The 26,591-nt window shown below is 37.7% G+C and overlaps 1 long non-coding RNA gene across 2 annotated transcripts in view; it reads right to left on the minus strand.

The window, feature by feature from the left end:
* The window catches only part of LOC131370990 (uncharacterized), a 60,941-nt gene that overhangs the window by 13,035 nt on the left and 21,315 nt on the right, over positions 1–26,591 (minus strand). For both annotated transcript variants that reach the window (XR_009207487.1, XR_009207488.1), the window contains exon 3: positions 9,545–9,638. This is a non-coding gene — a long non-coding RNA (uncharacterized LOC131370990). The remainder of the gene's footprint in view (positions 1–9,544; positions 9,639–26,591) is intronic.

Here is a 26,591-nt window from a genome sequence, read left to right on the forward strand (position 1 = left end):
CTGATCATCATTAATATTATTTAACTTATGATCTGCGTCCTCGATTTATGTGTGAATGAATTTCCTGAGCTAGACAGCGATTGTCAGACGCATTAGCATTGTTCGTGTCCTTCGAATCGATCCTTCTGTTGTGTTTTATGGCGAAGTGTGAAAAGAGAAAAAACGTTTGTCGATAAAAACAATGAATTAAAAAGAAATTTGAAATCAACATCATCATCATAGTCACATGCTAGCTATAACACACATGGTGTGAACTTTGCTTTAATGCTTGAATGATACCCAAAAACGTTTTTTTTTTATTTTTCTTCTGCCACACACACACACACTCTCAGACAGACAGACACACACGGGGGCACTGTTAGGCACGGCGCAGTGCCAACCCCTCCTTGGGAGCCACAAGTGCTCTCGTTGCCGGCGCTGCCAGGCCTTCGCTGTTGTGTCTAGACTCCAGGAAATACAAAATTACGTTTGTTTACAAGCAACAGGAACTGTGTGGAGGAGCTGCTACGCTGTTAAAATCTGTTTTTCCCAGAGCACACTCGTCTTTTTTTCTGACTGCCAGCTCTGGCGACACGTGATACGAGTGTAAACGTTGACATATATATATATATATATATATATATATATATATATAAAAAGCACCGATTTATCGTTATTCTCATATTTCTGTGTGTTTGTTGAAGAAGCTGCGAGGAAAAAAGGAATTAACGCCAAGAACCAGAAAAAAACTTCGGACCAGAAAAGACTTCGGTCCTGCGTTCGTTAGTCATTATTTATTATGATAAAGATCTTTTTCGGATCATTCTTATTATAAATAAAAAAAAAGAAAATATAAAGAAATTCAATCCAAAAAATGATTTAAAAAATGTTTACGTTTGTTATGACGAGCTTCTGCCTCCGAACGAATTATTCCAGTGCATTTTTTGTGTATTTTTTTTTCAAAACAATTTTAATTTAGGTCATTTGCACATTTACTCTAGTTTTTTTCTGGAAACTTTCTTTTTGACTCGGGTCAAGGTCAAGAACTTTCCTTTCTTTTTAGATTTTTTTTTTTCTACAAAAATGTATTTTTTTTTTGTTGAAAATAAAAAGAAATTTAAATTTCCTGATGAAATATCCACGTAAGATTTTTTCTTTTTCTTTAAATCTTTTAACTTCATTTCACATTTTAAAAAAAATATATTTTCAGTATTTTTCATAAGATTTAATTATTAATTCATTCATTTCAATTGATATCTTTACACTCAAACCTACTGGATATTTTATAATGAAGCTTTATATTATATATATATATATATATATATACATACAAGACAGTGTTCACACAGTTATGTAAAAAATACATAATTTTACTGATTATTGAGAAAAATCTAAATATTAAAAATGAAAAATAAAACAAAAACCCAGATAATCAATTTAAATTAGCAGAATAAACTAATCAGTAAATTGTTGAAACGTTTTTAATATCTGAGAATCATCTTATTAATTAATTAATAATTTTGTATTCGTTGCTTGATTTTTAAATCTGCTGATTTAAGGCGGAAATTCCACCTTAAAATGACTTCACTGATTCGAGCCCTTCTTTTTGTTGTATGAAACTCTTAAGGCAATTCCTCACACTTCTCCAAAAGCAGGTTGTATTTGAGGTGTGTGTGTGTGTGTGTGTGTGTGTGTAGTGGTGTTTGTGCGTGAGCTCCGACGACAATCCCTTGGCTCTCTCCCTTAAATCCATACCCAATAAAAATCAGCGCCATGTCGAAAAACAAAAGCCAGGCCTAAACATCTGTAAAACATCGATCGCTGCAGATTGCGCCTGCAACGCCGGCCGCCTGCATATCTAATGAGAAGAGAAATCATTTTTGATTAATTAAGCCAAAAACGGGAAGACGGCTGAGGGCTCGGGAAGAGGAGGAGGAGGAGGAGGAGGAGGAGAGCGAGGACACGTGCGCCTCGCCGGCTTTGATCAGAAGGACATATTGGTCAGGCGTCCCTGCTGATTCGTGCCTTACCGTCTCAGTGGGGTACGTGTTTACCCAACAGGCGAATAAAACAGAGCCAAGGTTGAGCTCTACACACACACACACACACACACACTCTCTCTCTCTCTTTCTCGCCCACACATGCAGCTCAGGCTGATAATGCTGTACGGTTATTCTTTGCATCGTTTCTCAAACTGTTGGCCCAAATCAATCGATTAGAAGATATCGTTAAAAACACACGAAATTTTGTCCACGCCTTTGAATCTCTCTGGACGCTCATTTTTTAAAACCATTCCTACTGCCGTTTTCTGTTCCTTTCTTTCGGAGTCGGACCTTACTGTAATTCGAAATGCAGCGTATTAAAGCCATTAAAGCCGCGTGTTTTAGATAACACAGATATAAACATCGATATGGCGAAGTTTTCTGTCAGGAGACATTTAGGAAGGAGTCTCTGTGAGTTTTGGGGACATGACAAGCTTCGAGTATTAATCAAAACTCATTTGTTGTAACTAGAAAAAGGATCATGATTACTAAATGAAAATAAAAATAAAGGGAATAAAACTCTTCAGGACGATCTGTTTTCAGCTAGCCCCAGGCCAGCTTTATCACAGCACTTTCTTGAGTCTTTTATTTTCTTACACATTAAAATAAATCTTTCTTTTAATCCATTTACGACATCACAACGCCAAGACCTTTCTAATAATATTAATATTAAGGATTTTTTGGGCTAATCCACAACGTGTAATCCTAATTAAATCCCTTTCAGTTCCAGGGGGGTCAATACTTATGCACGTGTCCACTCTGCACTGTGAATCTTATGATTCTTTTCGATATTTTTTTAAATTTAATTATGATTAGATAGATTGTGATAACATGAGCACTCAGAGATAAGGGTTTTATTTCTGCTTTAGTTCCATGGACCTGGCAACCCTGGTTGTGTTTTCGAAATAAAACAACACGTTTTGGCTGATTTAAAGCCAGACATAATAAAAAATACTGAGTGTTTTCTCAAACACTGTCTGATTAAGACCCTTCCTGTAGACTCCTACCATGAAAAGACATTCACACACACACACACACACATACACACACACCTTACTCACACATGCTACTGACTTTTTACACAATACACACCACAGATCTGTACACAAACACATTTTTCCGAGTCTTGTTCATTCCTGGTGAGTGTGAGCCACACGCAAGTCAGACGTATTCCGCTCGGATCTGATCCGATTTTCACAAACTCACACAGGTTGCAGCCTGGAGAGCGTGGGAATTTTCTCAACTCTTTGTCGTTTTATTTTCTCGTGCCCGGTTTATGAGCCGGTTGGCATGACATGAGCCATTAAGCTCACGTTATTGCTGCCTCTGTGTGTGTGTGTGTATGAGAAGGCCCTCACACTCACACACATTGGCTCTTTGTTTCTTTTGCTCACCATCAGCTCCCGGATTTGTCACCATGGACGCGTTTCCCAGAATGCACTGAGACTCCTCGTTAGCTCACAGTTGCTGATTGTCATGTAAACACACACACAATCTTTTTTTTGCACTGGTGTTATCATTTAACATAATTCATATTAAACAAATTACTCAACATTTTTTTAAACTGTACTATAAACATGTAACACACACACACACATAAACACACACACATAAACACACACACACACACACAAACACACACACACGCAAGCTGTGAATCAGCCACTACTGTTGATGTTGATCTACGTTTGCACGTTAACCGCTATAACGTAAATGACATCGGAAATAATATGTACTTTTTGACAATGACACACACACACACACACACACATAAACACACACACACTCACACACACACACACACACACACAAGAAACTAAAAAAGTTTTAGTTTCAGTTTGCTTAACACATTTTTTTTTAAAGATGTGGAAAGTTTTAAAAGTTGATAGATTTCCTGATCATCTTTCTGGAATAATTAATTCTTTAAATAAATAAATAAATAAATAAATAAATAAATAAATACCACAAAGATGTATGTGGTTTCTAGTATCAGTTATACAACAGTATCAATCACCAAAAATATTACACCCTACACACACAAACAAACACACACACACACACTGCATTACAGCCTGATATGAATTAATTCATAGCTCGTTAAACATATGACCTTCATGTGCAGTGCTTCCGAAAAAAACGGCTTTCTGTATATTTTTTATTTTATTTTATTTTATGCTATAAATACGTTATTAAAAACATCCGATCAGATTCATTCAGCTGTATGAGGATCATCTGAGCTATTAGTGAACGATTCTCCTGTCAGCTATTCAGACAGTAATAACAGTTTTATTTACAGAAAATCAAACATGACTAGAATCTAAATTAAATTGCAGATAAATCAAGAAATAAGCAAAAGTTAATATTTACAACTTTTTTAAATTAAAAATTTTTTAAAGCAAGAAATCAAAACTAAAAACACACATTTATTTATTTATTGTTTTATTATTCTATTTTTTTATTTATTTATTATTTTATTATTTATTATTTCTGGGCGCTTGTCATGAAAAATTTTTCCCCCGTCATTCTTCGCCTTAACTTTGATCTAATTTAATTACAATAAACTATAATATTAGTAAAAATTGATTTTCCGTAAACTTTTTTGTTTTGTCTTTTCACACGCCTTTCCCCCGACACTAACCTTCAACACTTTTCCACAGACTTCCATCCTCTTTTTTTTCCCTTCACGGCTCTGTTCTGCCTACGTTACTGTAATTCACACCTTATGCCTTCAAACATTTTTATTTATTATTATTATTTTGTTTTTCAGATTTCCATTATAAATCATCCATTTGCACGTGTCACTCACGTTCTCCCGGGCCACTCACGTCTTCGTCTCTTTGCACTTCGGCGACTTAATCTGCTCAAGGTCGGTAGAGTAATCGAATCGTGCTTTATTTACTAAAATAAGACACAAACTGTTCACTTTACACATTAATTTTTTCCTTCCTAGCCAGAGAGAGAGAGGAGAGTGAAGTCTCTCACGTCAGGGTGCCGTGAGCATTTATATTTATAACCGTTAAATCCTTCTTTTACGGACATCTGATGAGAAGCAGATGAACACACGTATCAATTATGCATGCATCCATCTTTTATACTGTTAATTAGACCACGCTTTTAAAGCAAGGAGGAGCAGATAAAGCGTTTTATGATAAATTGAACGCCGGAAGCGTCCGTGCTGATTGGACGAGGTAAGTGTGTGTTATTAGTTTGCTCACAGGGCAAAATCCAATAAATGCACTCGACTCATCTGTGTTCCTCTTAATATCGTTCATCACCTGATCGGAATCTCTGTAATAACGTAATAAGGTGCTTATGGAGAGACTCGCGTCACAGCTCCTAATCATAAACCGGTCAATGCAGCAGTCAAGAGATCAGAAGTTTGTGACTTAAAATCATAAATAATGACTAGATAATCAAACCATAAGAAAACTGGGACACGTTCTCTTGAATTAGCGCTCAGCGCGTGACATTTCCTACCTTTAAGTCTCTGTGTAAACTTTTTAAAAGTTCCTGATGTTTCATATTACTCAAAACATTGCTCATTAATACATTACGTATCTGATTAGTGAAATATATTCTATTCTTCTTCTTTACATATACCTGTCATTAGCTTCCATGTGGAACGTTTATTTCTCAAAGTGTTACTAGATAGCCATTTTTTAGCAACCTAGCTTCTTTAGATTGCTAGATTTAATCCGTGTGATATTTCACCTTTAAGTCTCTGTGTTTCATATTACTCAAAACATTACTAGCTAGCCGTTTAAAAAATTAGATACCTATCATTACCTAGCCGCTTAAATGAAACGATCTGATTAATGAAATATGTATTCTTTACAAATACTTGTCATTAGCTTACCCGTGGAAGGATTTCTTAAAATATTACTAGATAAAATTAGCTAGCCATTTTTTAGCCTGCAGTTTTTAGCAACCCGGCTTCTTTAGATTGCTAGGATCGATTTGATTTTAGGCCGGAAATGTAATTTAATCCTACTGGAAAAAGTTTTATTTGCTGTTAATATTAGAAATGAGTGTCTTTACGTGAGGGGACGTGACGGAGAACCGTCAAAGTTTTTTATTTTTATGTAAAGGTTTCTGAGTAGACCTTTAGAACATTAGAGAATTTCTGAGTGTATTTAAAATCTATACATGTATAAAGAAATATTAAAAAAGCAACACTTTTTTGTCCCTTATGACGAACCTCGAAAGATTTTTATTTATTTATTATTTTTTTTAAACAGTATCTGCCTTTTGTTCTAAGGGTGGGTTCTGTGTAGAACCTTTTAAGAAGCTAATCTTAGTTGTATTAGTAAAAAAAATTCCACGTTGTAGCCAAAATCATTAGTATTAGTGTTTACTAATTCTTACAACATGCTTAGGATCTTAAAGGTTAAGTCTAGAACCTTATCTGTTTGTGGAACCCTATTTCATGTAGAACACGGAAGGGTTTCCTTTTTTATCAAGAAGTTTTGAAGCTAAGAAACTTTAAACATTGACACCTATTTAAGAAACTACACTCTTGGAGGGGGAAAAATGACTACAGAGCTATAAAAGGTTCCTGGGTTTTGTCCATTAAATGGAAATTCATGTAGAACTTTATGACAAAATGTTTTGCATGCATTTTAACATTTTAACTATTTTAAAAAGCTAAGAACAAATTTCATGAGTGTATAAGAAAATAGCCTCACTTTTTTTGTTGAATGCTGAAAGGTTTTCCAGCAACACAGTGTTAAGAAGTAGAACCCTAATCTATCCAAAGAACCCTTTGAGGAACTCTTTCTTCCTCCGATTGTACAGATCAGAGAGTGACGGTAAAACTTTGCAGAAAACCACCAGACAAACGTGAGTAAATGAAAGTCGAGTCTATGAAGGGGGCACATACTTTTGCACACATTCCATCACCTAGGGTTGTGATCCTTTGAGTGTGATCTTTTGGCACTTTGGGTGTTTTTGTTTTATTTTTTTTAAGCAGTATAGAGATACTAACCTTCTGTTGCTCGGAGCTTTGTGATTACTTTGGATGAAAACGTCTATAATAAAAAAATAATCATAACAATTTCTTTTATTTCTACACTGATGTTTTGAGAGCGTTTGGACCGAGTCGAGTGTTATCTTTACGAGGTGGGTCATAAATGTATGGTTTCATTTCAGACTCCTGGGAAACAGGATGTATCCACTGAACCCACACACTCACACACACACACACACACACACACACACACACACACACACACACACATGCATATACACACCGCACAGAAATTCCCTTGATGAATGTGTCTTGTGAATCACTAAGTTCCATGGCAACACGGGCGCCATGCCACGGCTTTGAGAGGCTCTACGGGGCGACGTGAAAGGGTATTTTCACAAGGTCCGGATCCCACCGCTACATCACATCCTGGGCCTGGAGTTATCCACACACACACACACACACGTCTTGTGTGTGTGGCCTTATCTGTGTTTTCGGACATTTTTCTGTAAATACACACTTTTCTCTAGCTCTCTATAAGATGGCGCCGGATGCTGAGCGCATACTTTCTGCTCTGTAACGGCTCCCCAGGTTTCATAACCTGAGCAGGCGTTGGCACGGCAACTACCTAACAACATCCAATATCTGAAAGGAAACAGTAGCTGGATCACAAGGATGATGCAATTTATTCGAGCGCACTTTGACGATCGGGATCCCAATTATTCCAGGACTCGATTCATGAAAGCCAAAGTGTTTCCAGATACCTGTTACATCAAAACAGCTGACTTCACTACAAAAGAAAGGAAGAAAACACACACACACACACAACACAACACAACACAATCCCCTACTTTGTTAAAAAGGTGGGATTGATTGAAATCAGCTGGCGCCACAGAAGGCTCAAATCCACATGGACACAATCTTTGATGGATGATACGCTGAGGAATCTCAGAATAAAACCATTATATGAGAGATTTCAATATCTTGGATATGATTGGACGATTTCTGAAGGCATGTGTGAATCAGAGACACATCATTTTAATAATAATAGTTGCAGATGTTAGCAATTCGTGAAAGAAACCTATTGCTCGTGTCCAAAACGGAGCTTCCTGCTCTCTACACAGCGCCTTACAGGACCAAATGATTTGCAGTGCATTATGGGATTTCTCAGTGCAGTCCGTCGGTGCGTCCTTTCCAAAAGTAAGTGCCCCCCTCATAGACGTGTATTGATTTTCCGTTGTTTTAAAGCTCTGTTTTATTAAAAACAAGATGTTTTTATACCACCTGCAACATCTGATTCGTCATAATCTGAAGTACATTTTCATTTGAAAATCGGAATTTGAGAATTTAAGCATTACCATCTGACATCTGAGTCCGTAATACGCCATATCCTCATAAATGACACTTGTAAATTCCGTCTGTCGACAACAGTGAGTTGTTTTTCCCCCTAAAACACGACAAAACTGGCTCACATGCCCCGCTTTAACCCCTTAAACCCCAGGGTTCAGTCTGAGATTTTACATTTTTTACACACTTTATCAACATTATCGTAGGTAGCGAATAATACGCTTTAAGATTCTTTTGCTAGCTAGCTGACTAATTACACTATGCGTAGCGTTATCATTTTTATAGAAATGACTTAAGCTAACTGGGGTTTTATTATTATTATTATTATTATCACCAATACAGCTGATCAGGAGATGTTTTAAAGTAAGGAAACGTTTACTTTTATAGCCTTTATAGCACTACAGGTTTTATGACAGAGATTTTTCCGGATGTTCGATCACTCGCTTACGAGAAACGCCTTTTTTTTTTGTCTTTTTGTTTTTTGCTAATTTCAAGACAGAAAAACAAGAGATGTTTGTGAGGGAGCGACTGTTTATAGCTGTTATAACTTACTGTGATAAGAGGAACTTGTATTATAGCATAAAATAAACGGTTATAAATGGTTAGAAAGTATAAAACGTTTAATTGTTGGAAATTCTGGCTGTGGTATAAAAGGAATAAAACACTTTCAACTAAGACTTGGATGAAAATTTATATTAAATTTTATACTAAACGTTGGATTTTAGTGGTGTAGGTAAAGAGGTCAAACTTCAGGTTTCATTTATTAAAATGATAGAATTAAAATAGAATTTTTCATTTTCACACAGAAAAGAACTGGTTTGTGCGTAACGAAGCGTTTTTCACCATAAAATGTTTAAACCTTTATTTTTTCCCTCTTTTTCTAGCAGCAATAAAGTGTTCGAACTTAAGTTTGGACTAAAATATCAGCCAGATTTTCTAATATTATCGATAAAAAGACTAAAAGACCTCCTAGTAAATTCTATAAAGTTCCATGACAGCGAACTGTGAAATTCTTTCAGTAAATATGTGTGAGAGAAGGAGATCATGTAGAGTTAGCCGTCAAGGACATGTGACCGTATCAGGCCTCAGAGGAGGCGTGTATCGAAGCTCGGTGATTAGTATGAAGAAGTGGAAGAAGTCGTGACAATTTGTGACACGAGTCATAATATGAAAGCGTTTATGAATTGAAAACAATGGAATTGTTACTCACCGATACGGACGCTCGGATTAAACCGGATCGAGTCGTTTGTCCAGCAACTCTATCTGGCTATTTTAAATCCCGAATAAGTCGCCTCGCGGGCCTTCTGTAAGGAGAAAGAGAAAAAAAAGCGTGTTATAAATAATACATCTCCATTACAGCCAGCAATGACTGAAAGGAAATCCTGAAAATTCGAACATAGTAGCCTTGCGTCTTTCTTTCAGCGCCTCTCAGCTCGGCCATCTGCTTTCTCATGCTTCTACGCTTTCATAGCTCTGCGTCTTATCAGGACACCTCTGCCCTCGTCCCCCTTTTTCTGTTTCCCAAACGCTGTTACCGTCCCCTATAGTGCGCAGACAGGGCCGAGCATTGTGGCGTGGAAAATACCTGAGCGCGCCTTTCCCCTGAGACGAAAGCGAGGAACGTTGTCTAAACAGGATCTGAATGGTTCCTGTTGCTCCTTGGAGCTTGTTGAGTAAATGCTGCCTTCAAGATGGGTCCCTTCTGGGGCTCCAATTAACATCCGTGAACGTTTAGCCACAGGAATTAGTCACCACAGTGGCGTGAGGCTTTGATGTTTTGCAAGCACTGACTCCGTATTACAAGAACTGGGTCAGAACAAACGCCGTGGATGTGTAGTATCGCGTTTGCCCGCTGTTCCCGTAGGTGAGGTGTGTTGTTTACAGTGTGTTTTAACGATAAAATTATTACAATCAAATTATTCAGTTTTTCCATGCGTAGTCTATCAGAGCGGATGATCTCGGACAAAGAACTTGTGGACACGTCATCAGGAAAACCACAAAAATGTGAAAATCATGGACAAGGTATGACAATGCTGTCATTTTCTTAAATGATTTAAACCATTAAGCTGTCGGATTCTTGAAGATTTGCTCATAAAGCGTCGATTCATTCTCAGCAGCTCTGACATCAACAAATCAGCTTCGGGTTGAAATCCATTATTGTTTCTATAGATACGGCTGACTACGGTGAAGTTTTATGTAAGGAAACGATTCAGGATTTAGGGAAGGAGTCTCCAGTGTCAGAGGTTTGTAAAAGTAAGGTTTCAACCAGAGGACTTCTGGTTCTGTTTCTCGCTAAAGTGGCAAGCTGAATTCTTTCGTTGTGTTACTTTTAAGATGGAAGAATTCATTGTAGGCAAAGAAGGAATGCTGATGCTAATCAAAAGATTCAGACTTGATTAAGCAATATACTGGTGCTACTGGTCTGAGGGTTTTCAGAAATAAGCAGTTTGTTTGTTTTTAGTGAGGGAATGTCTGTTTATAGCTGCTAGAACAAAGTGATAACTGGAATGCTTTTCGTTTAAGCTTTAAATGGGAAGTATTGAAATTTTAATTGTTGGCATTTTGGCTATGGTGTATAAGAAATAAAATAGTTCTTTTTCCCCCTATTTTTTATTTTGTGTTTTTCTTTACAAATTGTTTTTTCACTTATTTTCTTTTGTGTTTTTTTTCCCAATTTATTTTCTTCTGTGTTTTTCCTTCCAAATTTCTTTTTTTCCCCCTATTTTTCTCTTCTGTGTTTTTCTTTCCAAATTGTTTTCAACTCTTTTTGTCCTTTTGTGGGGTTTTTTTTTCAATTTATTTTCTTCTGTGTTTTTTTCTTCCAAATTTAATTTTTTCCCTATCTTTTCTTCTTTGTTTTTCTGTCCAAATTGTTTTCCACTTTTTTTTATATTTTCTTTTGTGTTTTTGTTTTCAAATTTTGTTCTTATCATCCAACTTTCTTATTGTTTTTCCCCGTTTTTTAAACCCTGTATTTTATATATATATATATATATATATATATATTACATTTTTTCTTCTGTGTTTTTTCCCCACGTCCTTAACTAAAAACTGCAGAATTGTCAGGTTTGCTAAAAAAAATATGATTAAAGTTCAAGCTTCAAGTTTATTGTCCTGTCCGTAAGGAGCGCTAATCATCTATATACAGTGAAATTCTCGTGCTTCAGTTCTACACTCCTTCCCCAGAAGCAGTAGCTCATACTCAGAACTTCACTGCGACACCAGCGTTAAATATTGCTAAATCGAGTTCGAATATTTGTTTAGAATCAGCAGCTTTTTTCCTTTCTTTTCTTTCTAACTTCCTCTCAGTGTTACTGTTAGCCATGAGCGCTACCAGTCTGGGACAGTCGATGGCTACCACATGCTCATCATCAACGTGTCTTCATCCGAACTGCTTCTCGCTGGGACAATTTTGACTGCAAATATGCCTTTTGTTCCCCTCGTTTAGCTTTTTCGGACATTATAACTCGATCAGCGAGGTGCTGTCGAGTCTAAAAAAGCATTATTAGAGTGCCAAGGATGCTTGACTTCAAATCCTCAGAGTGAGCTTTCTCCAAATAAGCTGCGTTTATTTATATGACCCGCGGTGCGCATGAATAAGTGTTATGGATGACGGTTGCTGAACACGAGTCCCCGGAGGATCGGAGGCTCGTACGTGGCTGAAGAGAGACGGATGACGGTGACACTTCAAAACCCTCGTCGTTTGTCTTGAGGAGGAAGTTAAAAAAAAAAAAACGGGCAGGAAGAAATAACGCAGAATTGATCCGGACACGCTTCTACAGTGAGGACAGCGAGACGTGTCCCTCGACGCCAGGGATCGACAAAAGAAAACAAAGTTCAATTAAAGAAAAGGAGAGTGAGAGGAGGAGAAAAGCATTGATTGATATGAGAGCGTCTTAAAAAGGACCCTGGAGTGCAGAGGGAGCTGCTTCATGCCGATGACACAAATTCTTCAGGAAAATTGATGTTAATTGGCGTCTAGACGTTTTATTACGAGGACAGGACACGAACGTCCATCTATCCATCTCTCTCAATCTGTCTTCTTTCAATCGCTTTCTCTCTCCGCTTTTCGTTAATTGGAACTTTTCTCTCACATGGAAACTTGATTTATTCGTCACATTTTGAGAATTCCAGATCACACTCTGAACAATAGAAATATTAAAAATAAACGTCTATGCAGCTTTCTCGAGCGTAAATATTGTAGAAAACGAATCAACACTTTCTGACCAATCAGAATCAAGAATTCAATTATTCACTGCTGGAAAATATGGCTAGTTCTACTCGCTAGCTGCTTCCTTATGTACATCATCTTACGCAGCCAACAATTTCTTGTCATCAAATTTGAGTCCAAATATGTTGAAATTCAGTCTTACATATGAAGCAACATGCAAATTGTTGTCATGGAGACACTTTTAGCTACTGAACCTACATGCTAACTGGCTAGCAGACTAGCTTGAGTAATGTTTAGTCAGCAAAATTGTCAGACATATTTGAACAGAATGTGAAATAAATGACTGAAACTCAGATAATACAGAATCTCCAATGGAAAATCTCACTCATGTTAAGCTGTGACAAACGCTGGCTACATGGCTAGCATCTGACTAGCTATCTCTCTTCATCTTTAATGGAGGCAGCGGTGGCTGTTATGGAATATTTGACACTTTTTTCCCGATGGTTGGCTGCTGTGAAATAAATCACTGAGAAAAATGACAAGATTTGCAACTTGTCATCAACAACAACAACAAAATAAACAAAGCAAAAAAAAAATAAAAAAAATAAAAAACATGCCTAAAACTAAAAAAAGTTAATAGATTTCAGCTCTTATTTCAAAATTGCAAAAAAAAAAAAAAATTAAAATGTTTTAAAGCAAATTTGAGATCTTTTTTTTAAAATCTGAAATGATTTTCAGGTGGATTTTAATCATATGAAACGTCAAAGTAACTAATGTAAATTCTCCAAAAAAAAAAAAGAAAAGAAATATTTTTATGTTTTTCACACCAAAAAAATTAATTAATTAAATAAATAAATATATAAAAAAAAATAAATTAATAATAATAATAATAATAATAACAATAATAATCGATAATAATTAATCACACAATGCTTAAATTTAAAACACATCTACACACAATGTTATTTTATTTATTTATTTGTTTGTTTGTTTGTTTGTTTTGGCTTAGCTTCACACAGCAGAGATTTTTTTAAATTTTTTTTTCCCGAACAGGGAAGTGAGAGGAAGTGAAGGATGTTTGGAAAGTGCCAGAACTTTTCGTCTGGCTTTTCATCTGCTTCTTGGTGTGGTGTATCAGATGGCGCACACTTGTGCAAAGTGTGTGTGAGTTAGTGAAGGGCAAAGAGAGCAACGCTATGAAGTTTGGGCGTCGTTGACGTGCTAACGTGCATGTGGGAGGGTGTGAGGGAGGTGGAGGGAGGTGGAGGGAGTGGGATCAGGTTTGTAGTCAGATGGAAAAGTGGAAAAGTAACTGTGTTTGTCGTTCAGTTGTAACGGATTTCTCCCGTACTTTTTGGCTTCTTTTAAATAATACCAGGAAAGTGCTCATTTCTAATCTACCCTGATAACATGCTCTATAGGTTTTTTTTTTTTTTCTTTTTTAAATGCAAAATAGTGCCATTGTTTGCGGGCGTAAACGCGTTTTGTGTGTGTGTGTGTGTGTGTGTGTGTGTCACTTTTTACTGAAAAATTACAGCTCTGGATACAATTCCTCAGCAGGGACCCCATTCTCGAGCGGATTTTTATCTGAGAATCACAATTATTTCCCTCATGCTCTCTTTTAATTGGCATCCCTACTGCGATTAAGAAGACACTGCGCTGTTCATAAATGTATTACAGGCAGGAAATCATTAACTTATTTCATACGGAGGGAGAGGGTGCGAGTTATTGACATAACAACAACACTATCCTGATTTTTTATTTATTTTTTTTAAAAAGCTGAAACACTTTTCCATCAGCCAAAACAATGCTTTTTTTTTTCTCTCGCTCTCTCTCAGTGGTCTTACTAAGTGTTTGAGCATCAAACTGTTAATACGAGGCTTTCCAACCGGCTAAAAAGAGCAGATTTATGACGCCCAGCGAGGAAAACAAAAGCAACAGATGCCATCGTGAATGCAGAGAGAAAAAGCGAGACGGAGTAGAGCTCAAGATAAATCAAGTGTCGTGTGAGAGGGGAAAGAAAACAGGGGAAAAATGGCGGGTAAAAAGTCAATCTAGTAGTAGTAGTAGTAGTAGTAGAGAGAGAGAGTAAGAGACGGACGTGATGAACAAAAAAATGAAGGAAGCGTTTACAAGGCGGACGGCAGGCGACGCCGTGGAACGAGAAGCTTCCTCCGACGTTTTACAGGCTGCAGGGAAAAGTCAGAGAATCCGACAGTTTGCACAGATGGTGACCACCCTCGGTCAACATTCAAATAAAAAAATCCGAACGATCCCCCTCTCCCTCCTCCACCTCCTCCAAAGTCTCTTTTCCTTCTCTCTGTCTCTTTCTTTCTCTCCATGAAGCCAGCCAGAGATAAAAGGTTGGGGCGTAAAAGTGTTTAAGTAGGCAGAAGTTGTAAAAGAAAGGGGGGAGAAAGTGAATCTCCATTCAGTGAGTGCGCAATCCTTTCTGCCTTGTTGAGCTTTATTAAATTCGGTCCTTCTTTCCTCGCCGTCTGGCTTCTTTTATAAATTCCTCCTCATGCGTGGCTCCTAGATTTTTGTGCTCCTGGAATGTGGAGCCTCAGAACATTAGCGCACCGAGCATAACCTCTTATTCGGTGTCGGGAAGTCGGTGGCGGCGTGCGGGAATTTGGGCAATCCACTTCTCGGGATGGCTGAGAAACAGTCGCTGTCGTTACGATGCTAGGATCGACTCTTTGGTTCGGGTTTATCTGTTTTCCCCGAGCCAAAACACAACAGAAGTTTGTACTCTATAAGGATAAAAAACTTAATTCCATATACACAGCTGTTTGCCCTGAAAACTGGCAGGTTTATTATAAAGATTCACAGATTTAGCTCTGGTTTCAGTGTTTACAATATGGCTGCCATTTTGGAGCCGGGTCCAAAAAAACATTGTGTGTTCGTTCTAATAAAGGAGGCGTGTCCTCGGTGCATGTCAGGGCAATTTATAAAATTCCTACAAAACCTCGATAAGATTCCGATAAATTTGCGAAACCTTTCGGTCAAGCGAACAATTCAGGTATCCCCTCTGTCTAACACTACATGCAAAACCATTCCCTAAAATGACGTCCAAATGCTATGTTCTTTAAAACAGGAAACACACCCACACACCAGACAACAGGTTTAAAAGCAAGGTAGAGATTGTTGATGCGCCGAGCAAAAAAAGAAGCAGCCATTGATTGGAATTTAATCCTTGATTGAAGCGCATCCGTCTGAAGTCCCTCGCTCCACTTCCACTCGTGTTTTTTCTTTAATGAGCTGTTCAAGAGGAAGCGCCGAGGTCTTAAATCACATCGATGGACGGGTTGGTTAGAAGACCTCGGAAAGCACGACTAATGCTTATGAAAGACCAATCAATGGCGGGGTGGGAGAGGTGAAAAAAAGGAGCGACACTTCTCTTTTCATCTCCCACTGACCGCACCACCCTCTTTTTTTTCCCCCTCGCTCTTTCTTGTGGGACTTGGGTTTTTTAATCGATATGTTGATTGGGCTTTTAAACTTATATCAAGGTTGGATGTGGGAAAAAAATGTAAGTAGGTACAATCTCCACCAAGCCACCAATTAAAGAGATAAATTCATTTTCTTGGTGGGTTTGATGGTGCCAACATTCTGAGACCCTGGCTTCCAGTAGGACATACCTGATACAGCCGACCTGAAAACCAAACAGGAAATATCCTTATAAAGCGCTCGGACATTCTCGAGTGGCTCTTCTCGATTGAAAAGAGCGGCAGAATCCAGGATCACCAAGTTCTTCAGTCTAACATGGAGACTAAACCTGAGGAGAAACCTCATTTCCTCCACCTGTACTGCTGACCTGATCTGTTTTTCAGTCTCACTCAAGAATAACATCCCAGAATGCCACAGAGGGCAAGTTCTCCTTACACGTCTGAATGGAAGATCCCACTCCTGGAGAGAACCATGCTTTTAGGGTGGAAGTTTAGGGGTTCCCAATAATGTTACATTGTCATTCTTGGATGGGGGTCAAGAGAGCAAAATTCGTCAAGCTTGTGGCATAGTTTCTGCCCTGTAATCATGGACATCTGTGAGCTCATGTACAGTATGTCGAAAAGAGCAGATTGGAGATAGGAGATATTCACCTTTCTCAGAGGATGTACATGGTTGTGGGGGGATGTGGTAGCTTAGTGGTTAAGGTGTTGGACAAAGGTTGTGAGTTTAAATCCCAGGTCCACTGAGCTGGGCCCCTGAGCAAGACCCTTAACCCTCAAATGCTCACTTGTATAAAAATGAGATAAATTGTTATTCACTCTGGATAAGGGTGTCTGCCATGTGGCATTTGATAGGGTACAGTTAGAAGAAGAAACCTTTGTCACATATGCATCAAAGCAGAGTGAAATTCTTAGGAAGTTGGGGTCGGTCCTGATAGAGTGCCCTGCAGCAGAGAGGGTTTTGCTCAACAGTGGTAGCTTGGTGTCAACCGTCAGCCTTCTAATCAACAACCCAGAGCCTCAAATGATCATTTGAACCAACACTGCTCCTAAATCCCAATGAATAGTTAACTAGATAAGACAAATCAGAGAGAAAATGCTTGTTAGATAAAAAGGAAGTGGTCAGGTTACTTGGAAATGAACTGGCTGAAATGACAATGAGTAACAGAAATGATGACTAATTTATCTGTCTTGGCAATTCGATATGGAAGAAACCAACCCCATTTTTTCCCCCTTTTCTTCTTTAGGTGTAGCTTTATGTCATTGATTCAATTCCTAGCAAGTGAACATTTTGTCCTCAGAGTTGATGTTAGAAGCAGGAAAAATGGACAGGCGTAAGGATTTGAGCGAGTTTGACGAAAGGCCAAATTGTGATGGCTAGACCACTGGATCAGAGCATCTCTGAAACTGCAGCTCTTGTGGGGTGTTCCCGGTCTGCGGTGGTCAGTATCTATCAAAAGTGGACCAAGGAAGGAACAGTGGTGAACCAGCGACAGGGTTACATGTGTGGGTTACACATTGATACATGTGTGGTGTGAAGGCTGGACCGTGTGATCCGATCCAACAGACGAGCTACTGTTGCTCAAATCGCTGAAGAAGTTAATGCTGGTTGCGATAGAAAGGGGTCAGAATACACAGTGCAGGACGGGTCAGGGCTGTTTTGGCAGCACAATATTAGGCAGGTGGTCATAATGTTATGCCTGATTGGTGTATATCCAGTACACATGCCAGCTCCAGAGCTGGAAGATTAGTAAATTACAAAACTGCTTCTCTAAAAAACATGTACGATACAGTTTGTTTTTGCTTACTCGAGTTCCATAGTGATGCCACGCCCATTACCACACCCATAAAAGGTCATAAAACACCCCGCACAGCCGGATGGCATGTGGTGACAAAAAAGTCTTGAGATGAGAAAAGTCTTTAGTACGTTTCCTGAGATGTGTTTTGAGAAAAAGAAAAAAAAACAAAAACAAAGTAAAATTACATCGTTGAGCTTCTTTTTCACCTTAAAACAACCGGTGGTTCTTAAGTGACAGTGTGCGAGGATGTGGCAGCCGGTTTCCTGGTGTCAGCCTAACAAACAAACAGCGGCGAGCAATCCCTAACCTTTGTTCAAAGGGCCCATCTAATCTGTTTCCACTTTTCTTAATTAGGAGAGCGGGGAGAGTTTTAACGCACGCAGTGATAATGGAAAAAGCGCTCGCAGGTGCTAATTAAAAAGGGAAACGAGGAACGCCAGCCACCTACTTTATTTGGGGTGAACTTATGAAGTCTATACGCTTTGCTGTCTATATTCTCACCCTAATATTCCTACTGAAATAAAGTGCTAATAGAGATGGAACTGTCGCAAATTAAAAGAAGAAAAGCAGGTGAACGAGGAAAGCAGATGAAAGACGACAGAGTGGGCGACAAACTTGGACCAGATCTGATTTTTTTTTATCATTTATTTATTTAATTTTTATTCACAAAATGGCAAGAAGACTGAACAATCTCTACAGATACGGGTTTGCTCAAAAGTTGACATTTTGTCATTCTTGTATATCGGATGCGCCACATAATCTTATTAATAATAATAAATAATTTAACAAAAATAAATGCCAAAAGTTTAATTGCTCTTCTAAGTTTTCTGTAAAGAGACGTTGATTTAATCTATTTTAATGGAATGGGTTAGTGAGAATGAAGAGAATAATAGAGAATAAAATAGAGATATAAATAGAGAAATTCAATAGAGAATAAAATTCTCCAATAGGGAATAAAAAAGCAGAGTCTGGTGACTGATCATTGAACAGCTGTTTATAGCCGCTAACGAAAGCGATAACTGGAAGTAACTTCTTTGGTAGACATTCCACAACAATGTCTATAAACAGAAAGTACAACATCGTTCATTTTTGCTAAAGGAATGTAAACATCGAGACATTGCTGTGATATAAGAGGAAGTAAACACTAAGTTACATATGGACTTTATTCGTAACCATTTACACAACATTCATATCATCAGTCACTGTACTGTATTCAGATGCTGTATTTTGTTATCTATTTATTAGTCTTCTGTTCTGTACAGCTATTTCCATTTCATTTTATTACACTTAAATTTAATTTTTCCCATTTTTACTATTCTATTCTATCCAATGGAATCATCTGACTCTTACTTTAATAAAACAGACAGTCCTGAGAAGTTTTTTCATTGCATGTCGTACTGTGTGTGATTGTTTATCTAAATAAAGAAAATGTGAATTTGGATATATCTGTTTAATCAGTGTGTAAATTTCTCAACCCAAATGCCAATGACTGCTTTCAGTAAGAACTGTAGTTAACAAAGTTAAATGTAGCCTTAACCCTAGAAATAAAACTAGCCCTAACCCCAACATAACTCCTAGGGTTAGCTGTAACCCGAAACTTAAGCTTAACCATAGCCCTAACCCTAGGGTTAAACCTAATCGCAAGCTTAACCATAGCGCTTACCCTAAGGTTGAGTCTTGACCAAAAAACCTAGACTTAACCATAGCCCTAACTGAAGGCTTAACCATAGCCCTAACCCTAAACCTAGGCTTAACCATAGCCCTAACCATGGGGTTAAACCTAACCCTACCACTAGACTTAACCATAGGCCTAACCATAGAGTTAAACCGAGCCCTAACCCATACCTTAGACTTAACCATTGCCCTAACCCTAGGCTTAACCATAGCCCTAACCATACACCTGTTTTATACCTTCACTGAGCTATGTACATGTTTATAGGATATGTTTTTATCCACCATCTTTGTTGGTTACTGGAATGCGCTGTGACTTAACCCTTTTTAATTGTACAGAGCATTCAATCACGTCGGCGGAATAGAAATAGAATTACAGGACACTATAAATGAATGATGAATTGTTTTTTTTTGTTTTTTTACCTCTGATGGATAACCTTACACAGAGTTTTAGTGCTTGAAGAAAACACCTTCAAATTTTAACTGCTTATGAACAAACACTTGGGGCGTCTCAGAGAGCAGAAATGGGTTTGATATCACCATTTACTTTGAAACATTTCAGTGGAAAAAATATCATCGTTTTTGTTCTTTTCTATGAATATATTGCCCCTAGTAGGCTAGAGAAAAACAGAAACACTACAAATCCTTAAAATCCTGAGTGTCTACTTTCATATGAGCTTCATATTAACCACCACTGTGGAGTGGAACATGCGCTCAATCATTAACGTGGACATGACCAAAACAGCAAAAAAAAAAAAAAAAGAGTTATTTCAAGACCTCTATGTAGCAGAGAAAAAGGGTTAAAAAGGGAAACTTCACAAAAGTTAAGAGTCTAAAAACTATGATATGGGATTTGTACAGTTATCATAAAAGTGGATTTTTCATACTCTGGTTCCCTCGTGCCCCTGACTGAAATGGAAACAGATAAGAGTGTGTTTGATGGCAGTGCTGTTGTAAGTGACGTAGTGCAGCATGTGGGTGAAGGGCTTCAGGAGATTACAGTCCCGAGCCGTCTGGGAATAAATCACTATCACACTCAAAGGCCCACAGGCTTGCACGTTTATCAGAGCGTTTTAAAATGATGTGAAGGTGCAGGAAATAGTGAGTAATACAAGTCACACACACACACACACAAAGCGATATATATAATCACTCTGAGAAATAGGCGTCAGCTTGGTCTCATGTTGACAGTGCACATACAGTCTCTGATCACCACCCACTTGTCTGATATACACACACACAAGGCTATATACTGAAAACGTCTTAACATCCATTTTGTTCGTGACATTTTATTATGCTGAGACTTTATAAACTGAGTTTCTTACTTTCTAAAAGTCCTAATATTATTTACAAAAGTTTATTTATTTATAGATTTATTGATTTATAGATTTATTTAGTGCATGCTATCTGCATGTCCTGATAAGAAAAAAATATTCCGTAAGATAAGTCAGTATTTAATATATATATATATATATATATATATATATATATATATATATATATATATATTTATATATATATATATATATATATATATATATATATATATATATATATATATATATATATATATATATATATATATATGCATTTTTTAATGATTTAAAAGAAAAATTTTTTAACATGTAATTTTATCAATTTTGTTTCATACTGCTGAATTATAAATAAATAAATAAATAAATAAATAAATAAATAAATAAATAAATAAATATAGAAAGAAATGAGAAATAGAAGTAGAAATAGACTAGAATGTCTAAAATATTTCTACAATATTTCATTAAGGAGATGATTCTCGAGCATGGATCAGTGTCAGTGCTTCAGTTTTGTGACATGGAAGAGTCAGAAACTGTATTTTTCTTAAATGATTCCTTTCAACAAATTGAAGTAAAGAGAAGCCAGGTAAGGAAGGACCGTCTTTCCTGCTGTAATGTAGGTTCTAACTTGTTTTCGGGATCTTACTCAAGATGAAACGCTGTTATAAAAAGGATAGAATAAAAAAAGCAGGATGTTTCCTTCTTTAATGAATATGAACGATTATACGCTGTGATATAAGAGGAATAAAACACTTTACTCAGGATGTGGGGTTAGAGTAAAATAATCACCTTCACTGTGGTAAGAGTTAACCCGTCGATTAACCTGTCGATTATTTTCCTGTTGCTGAACACCTCTATTAGAGAACCGAACACTTCATGTCTCCTTCTTTAGCTAGTTCACAGCTCTGTGTATTAAAATGATTTTTAATACACTGAAAAAAAAAGGTCGTTGAATCGACTCTACGTATATCGGCTCCACGTGATTGGGCTGAGGAACGTGAATCCGATTCGTTCTCGGACATCCAACGTGATTCGATTCGTGTGTATTGAAACACCGGAATAAAATCAAACACAGATCACAGACGTGAAAATGAACATTACCACTCTGCTTTCGCAACATACATGCTTCAATCACCACCATTTTATATTAGAGTTCTAGTGAGATTCTACCTGTTGATGTTAATTCAGAGTGAACTGATCACACTCTCAATCTACAGCTTTCAGTCTCCTGATGAAGAAACATATTTAAATCAGGTTTATTCGAAGCAATAGAATCAGATTTTGGAATATTTTCAGGTAAACTAATGTATATTACAGTCTATTATTTTCTCAATATTCTTTGTCTTCAGGACTGAGACTGATACCGGAGACTCCTCCCATAAAAATATTACATAAACCTTTCTTTTTTTAAATTGTTTTTATTATTTATTATTATTAGCCCGAAGATTATGTGGCGCATCCAATATACAAGGATGAGAAAATGTTAATGGGGTGGGGGGTGGGGTGGGGTTAATGATCATCCCTGTATCTGTGCAGATTGTTCAGTGTTCTTTTGGGCCATTTTGTGAATAAAAATTAATTAATTAATTAATTAATTAATTAAATAAATAAATAAATAAATAGGACACAGTCCACCTTTGTCGCCCACTTTGTCCTATATTTTTCTGAAATATTTATTTATTTTTTTCAGCATAGGAAGCCGCTTTTTTGGAGTTCTACCTGAAATCTTTAGATCTGATTTATTTATTTATTTTATTCATAACATTTTGTTCGAGTCAGACTGTATTAAATAGGGCCCTAATGTACAAGAGACACACAAAACTTTTTTACTGAAGTGAAAAGTAAGTTTATGAAACCAGATTAGTTTTCCCGAATGTTTCCGAACCGGATTTTTCCATCCTTGCCCCAGATGCCACTTTGGTACAGCTAATTATTCAGTAATGATGTAATACAATTCTCCAGTGTGACAATGAGAGCTAGCAAAGATGTGGCTGATGGTGTCTGGCTCTGACGTGTGTTTTGCAGACACACACACACCAGTCGGCCTTGTTGCCGTGCCTGAGCTAAAGCAGCAGAAGCGGTGGATGACGCCAGCCCTCTGCCATGCACTTCTCCCCCCCATTAAAAGAGCCACTTGTATGGGCAGTGTGTGGTCCGCCTCTCAGGGACGCCAGCGGATGAAGGAAATAAATTAGCTTTCTTGACCTTGGCCCGAGTTTTCTTTTCTCTCCCAGCCCTCTCCACCTCCTCCTCCTCCTTCTCCTCCTCTCTTCCTGGTGGACTTCAAAGGTCAGCCGGATGACAAAACTCCGCTGTTGACTGAGCGCTATTCAAATCTGAAAGACGGAGCAGTGACTCTGATTGTAGTTTTATCCTGTACATGCAAATCTGCACCACAGGAAGAAAGCTTTTTCTTTCTTTCTTTAAGTATAAGTTGCTTTGTGTATGATTTTCCTTGTAGACGTTGTGATGGAAATCAGACAGGTGGCTCTGACGAGAGAAGACAGGAAAGTACGTTACACTTTAAACATGCCGGGGCTCGGACTGCTGGGACTAACCATGTCTTATAACACAAGATACGAAGTCTTTCATAATACATGGTCCATTTCTCATACACTTTTTGCTTTTGTCTTTCTCATTTCTCACCAAAACAATTCCATCTCCCCAGACACCACATCCCAATTTATAACCTTTTGATCTTCTTAAAAACAAACAAACGAACAAAGTTCACTCGATTATAAATAAAAAACAAAATTCAGAAACAGTATAAATCCTCGATTCTGATTGGTCAACGATTTTCCACAGCGGTAGCACTGGTAGTAAGTCAGGTCCAGCCAGAAGGCTTATTCTTATAGGGTAGGTTATGGTTTCCATAGTAACCAGAGCAAATTCGTACTGACTTGTATGGTGAATAATCCATATGATCGAATCTAACAAGAAACAAACGTAATAATTAATGCAAAATCATTGAAAAGTCATCCTTCTTCGAGGAAGGAGTCTCCAACGTCGTCGCTTTGTAACGGTCCGAGATAAAGCCGTATTTTTTCCGACGCCTTCAAGGCGATTGAGTTTGTACATTGTGGTTCCTCTGTCTTATTTTTTTTCAAGAGACAGGCAAAAAGAGTGGCTAGTGCGAGAAGCAACTTGGTTTGGAGACAGTTCACATTAATAAATGTAGATATAAATGGATAAAAACAAACACATCCTATTTGTAAATAATATATTCAAAGTGTTGGTAAATACCACGCTGTGGTATAAGAGAATTTAATCATATCCGAATGCGCCGTTAAGAGGAAAATGACCAGCTTCAGGGTGGCATGCGGCAGCATGGCATCACAATATTGTTGTCCTTTAACGGCGTGTCCCGAGGTTTTATCGACTTTGTTGTCTACTGAGAAGCCTTTCTGTTCATAAAACACTAATTATTAGCTACAGGATGCTACAAGCTATGATGTATTGATACATGTGATCCTGATATTACACATTGCTGTTTGTATTAATTGAGAGCTGATCAGAGCGGTGGTAGAAGGATATGCTGATGACGCTCTTCTAAAGGTCCATCTTCTCTTAAAATGTCCCGCCACCCCAACCACACACACACACACACACTACAGACGAGACGTACAGACGACCGTCCCACTTAATCCTTCACATCAAAATGATCGTCATAACTAATGGGCCTTCAGGCACAGAGGAGGGAGGGCTTGTTTGAAACTCCTGGGAGGCCCGGCGCTTGGGGTATTAGTGAGCCAACGCTTCACTGAAGCAGGTAATAAATTGGCCCACGACCACAAGCAGTCATAATCATAACAGGAAAAGTTGCATTGTGGGAACCGCAGGGACTATTTATATCATAATCACATGTTTGGAAGATTGGGAGTAAACAGTGAATTAGTGGTAATCTCCAGGAAAAGGAACGCACACCAAAGTGGCTCGAAAAAGCACCAGATTCGAGCTGAGCCCAGATTTACTGTACGTCGTTAAGCTTATCTTTAATGTCTGAGATGATTTGCACTTTAAAATTTGCAGAAAAGTGAGTCAGAGCCACGTTTCCTCCCAAACAAGGGCAAATTATGGGATTTGAACGGTTCAGGCTTCATGACTAACAGTGAGCAAGCCAGACAGACTGCAGTTATGCCTCAGGAAGTTATTGCTTCGCTGTTAAGCGCACGGTAGAATAGAACACAGTGAAGCCGAGAGGATATGCGAGTTATAAAAACTCGAGAAAATTAAATGTCCCTAGATATAATGGATATGAGGTTCCTCGTTTAGAAGCAGACCGGCTAAAACTGTCCTCCGTCTACTTTCACTCTGACCAGGCCAGAAATGGCCTTCCGGACAGTATGGGACTTCCTGATGTGATTTATTTCGCTTGTACCTCAGCAATTTTGTATAACTAACACGATACTTGTTTTTTTTATCCATATTCTGATTATATTTAATGTTGTGTACCTTCCGGGCGAGACAAGATCCTGTTATCACTTACGCTAGAGCAGCTACAAATATAGCAGCTCTCTCTTTCTCTGGAACTTAATAAGGCAAAAGAATTGCAAAAAGCAAACAAACTGACACTGGAGACTCCTTCCAGAAATGTCTTGATAGAAAACCACCATATTAACGGTTCATATCAGCAACAGAAATCACCATAGCAACAGTGTTATCTTCAATCTTTAAGACGTTTCTGTGATGGGAAAATTTCCAGGTTGATCAATAATTGTTACAAAACACTGAAACTGTTTTTGTTTAAACGTATTTCAAGATAGTATCCTATTATGACTGAATATGTTGTAATTTCAAGATATCATCTCATTATACAAATATATTGTTTTGTTATTTCAAGATAATTATTATTATTATTATTATTATTATTATTATTATTATTATTATTATTGTTATTATTATTATTAATAATAATCATAGTTTCTCATTATTTCATTGGCAAAACTTTTTACAAAGCAAGTACAAAAATCTTAGAATATTTGTTTTCTCTTTCCTTTCATAATAATAATAATAATAATAATAATAATAATAATAATAATAATAATATCCATGCATCAGTGACTAAGGGCAGACTTGTTAGTGATTACCCAGAATTCCTAGCCCTGTAGCTCTGCCTGTTCCTGCTTAGCCCTTCAAATTGAGCATGTGCATTTCTGTGCTCAGGAATGAGATGCTACACACACAAACACACACACATACACACACACACACCCTCTCTCCCACCCAATAAGTACCACCGTTTCTGTTGCCATATGTGTTTAGTGTGTTCCTGTTCAGCTAAGCTGCTACAGATGGAGATGCAGGGGTTAAGTCAGGACATTCTACACCACACACACACACACATGCACACACGCACACATTCTGCCACAGACTCGTTGCCTGCTGTGAGTGTGATCACACCGTCTGCATGATGTGTGTGTGTGTGTGTGCTGCGTTACTCAGTATAGTAAATACTTAGCTGTACGGTTCTACATTTCTAAAAGATGAACTGAAAGCACACTTTGGTTCTTTTAGTTTTTTTAGTTTTTTAGACTGTACATGACAAATTATCAACGCAACACACACTCGCAGAAGGTTCAGAGATTCATGCAACATCTTACATTAGAGGAAGTTCAATCCCAGAGAACATTTCTGGCATTTTCTAGGGTTTCTTATGATGCTTAAGGGTTCATAGCTTTCCGTAGGGTTTCTACATGCTGCATCTATTTTTAATGGTTCTTTTTATAGGAATAAAGCCAAGATCATTTCCAGGTGCTACATTCAACTGTTTTCGTTATGTACTTAGCTAACGTAACACGCACACTCTTCCATGTTTCACACCTTGAAGCGTTTTTTAAAATAATCTCAGGAA

This window comes from Hemibagrus wyckioides, linkage group LG20 (assembly GCF_019097595.1).
Source record: "Hemibagrus wyckioides isolate EC202008001 linkage group LG20, SWU_Hwy_1.0, whole genome shotgun sequence".
In the NCBI taxonomy this organism is placed as follows: domain Eukaryota; kingdom Metazoa; phylum Chordata; class Actinopteri; order Siluriformes; family Bagridae; genus Hemibagrus; species Hemibagrus wyckioides.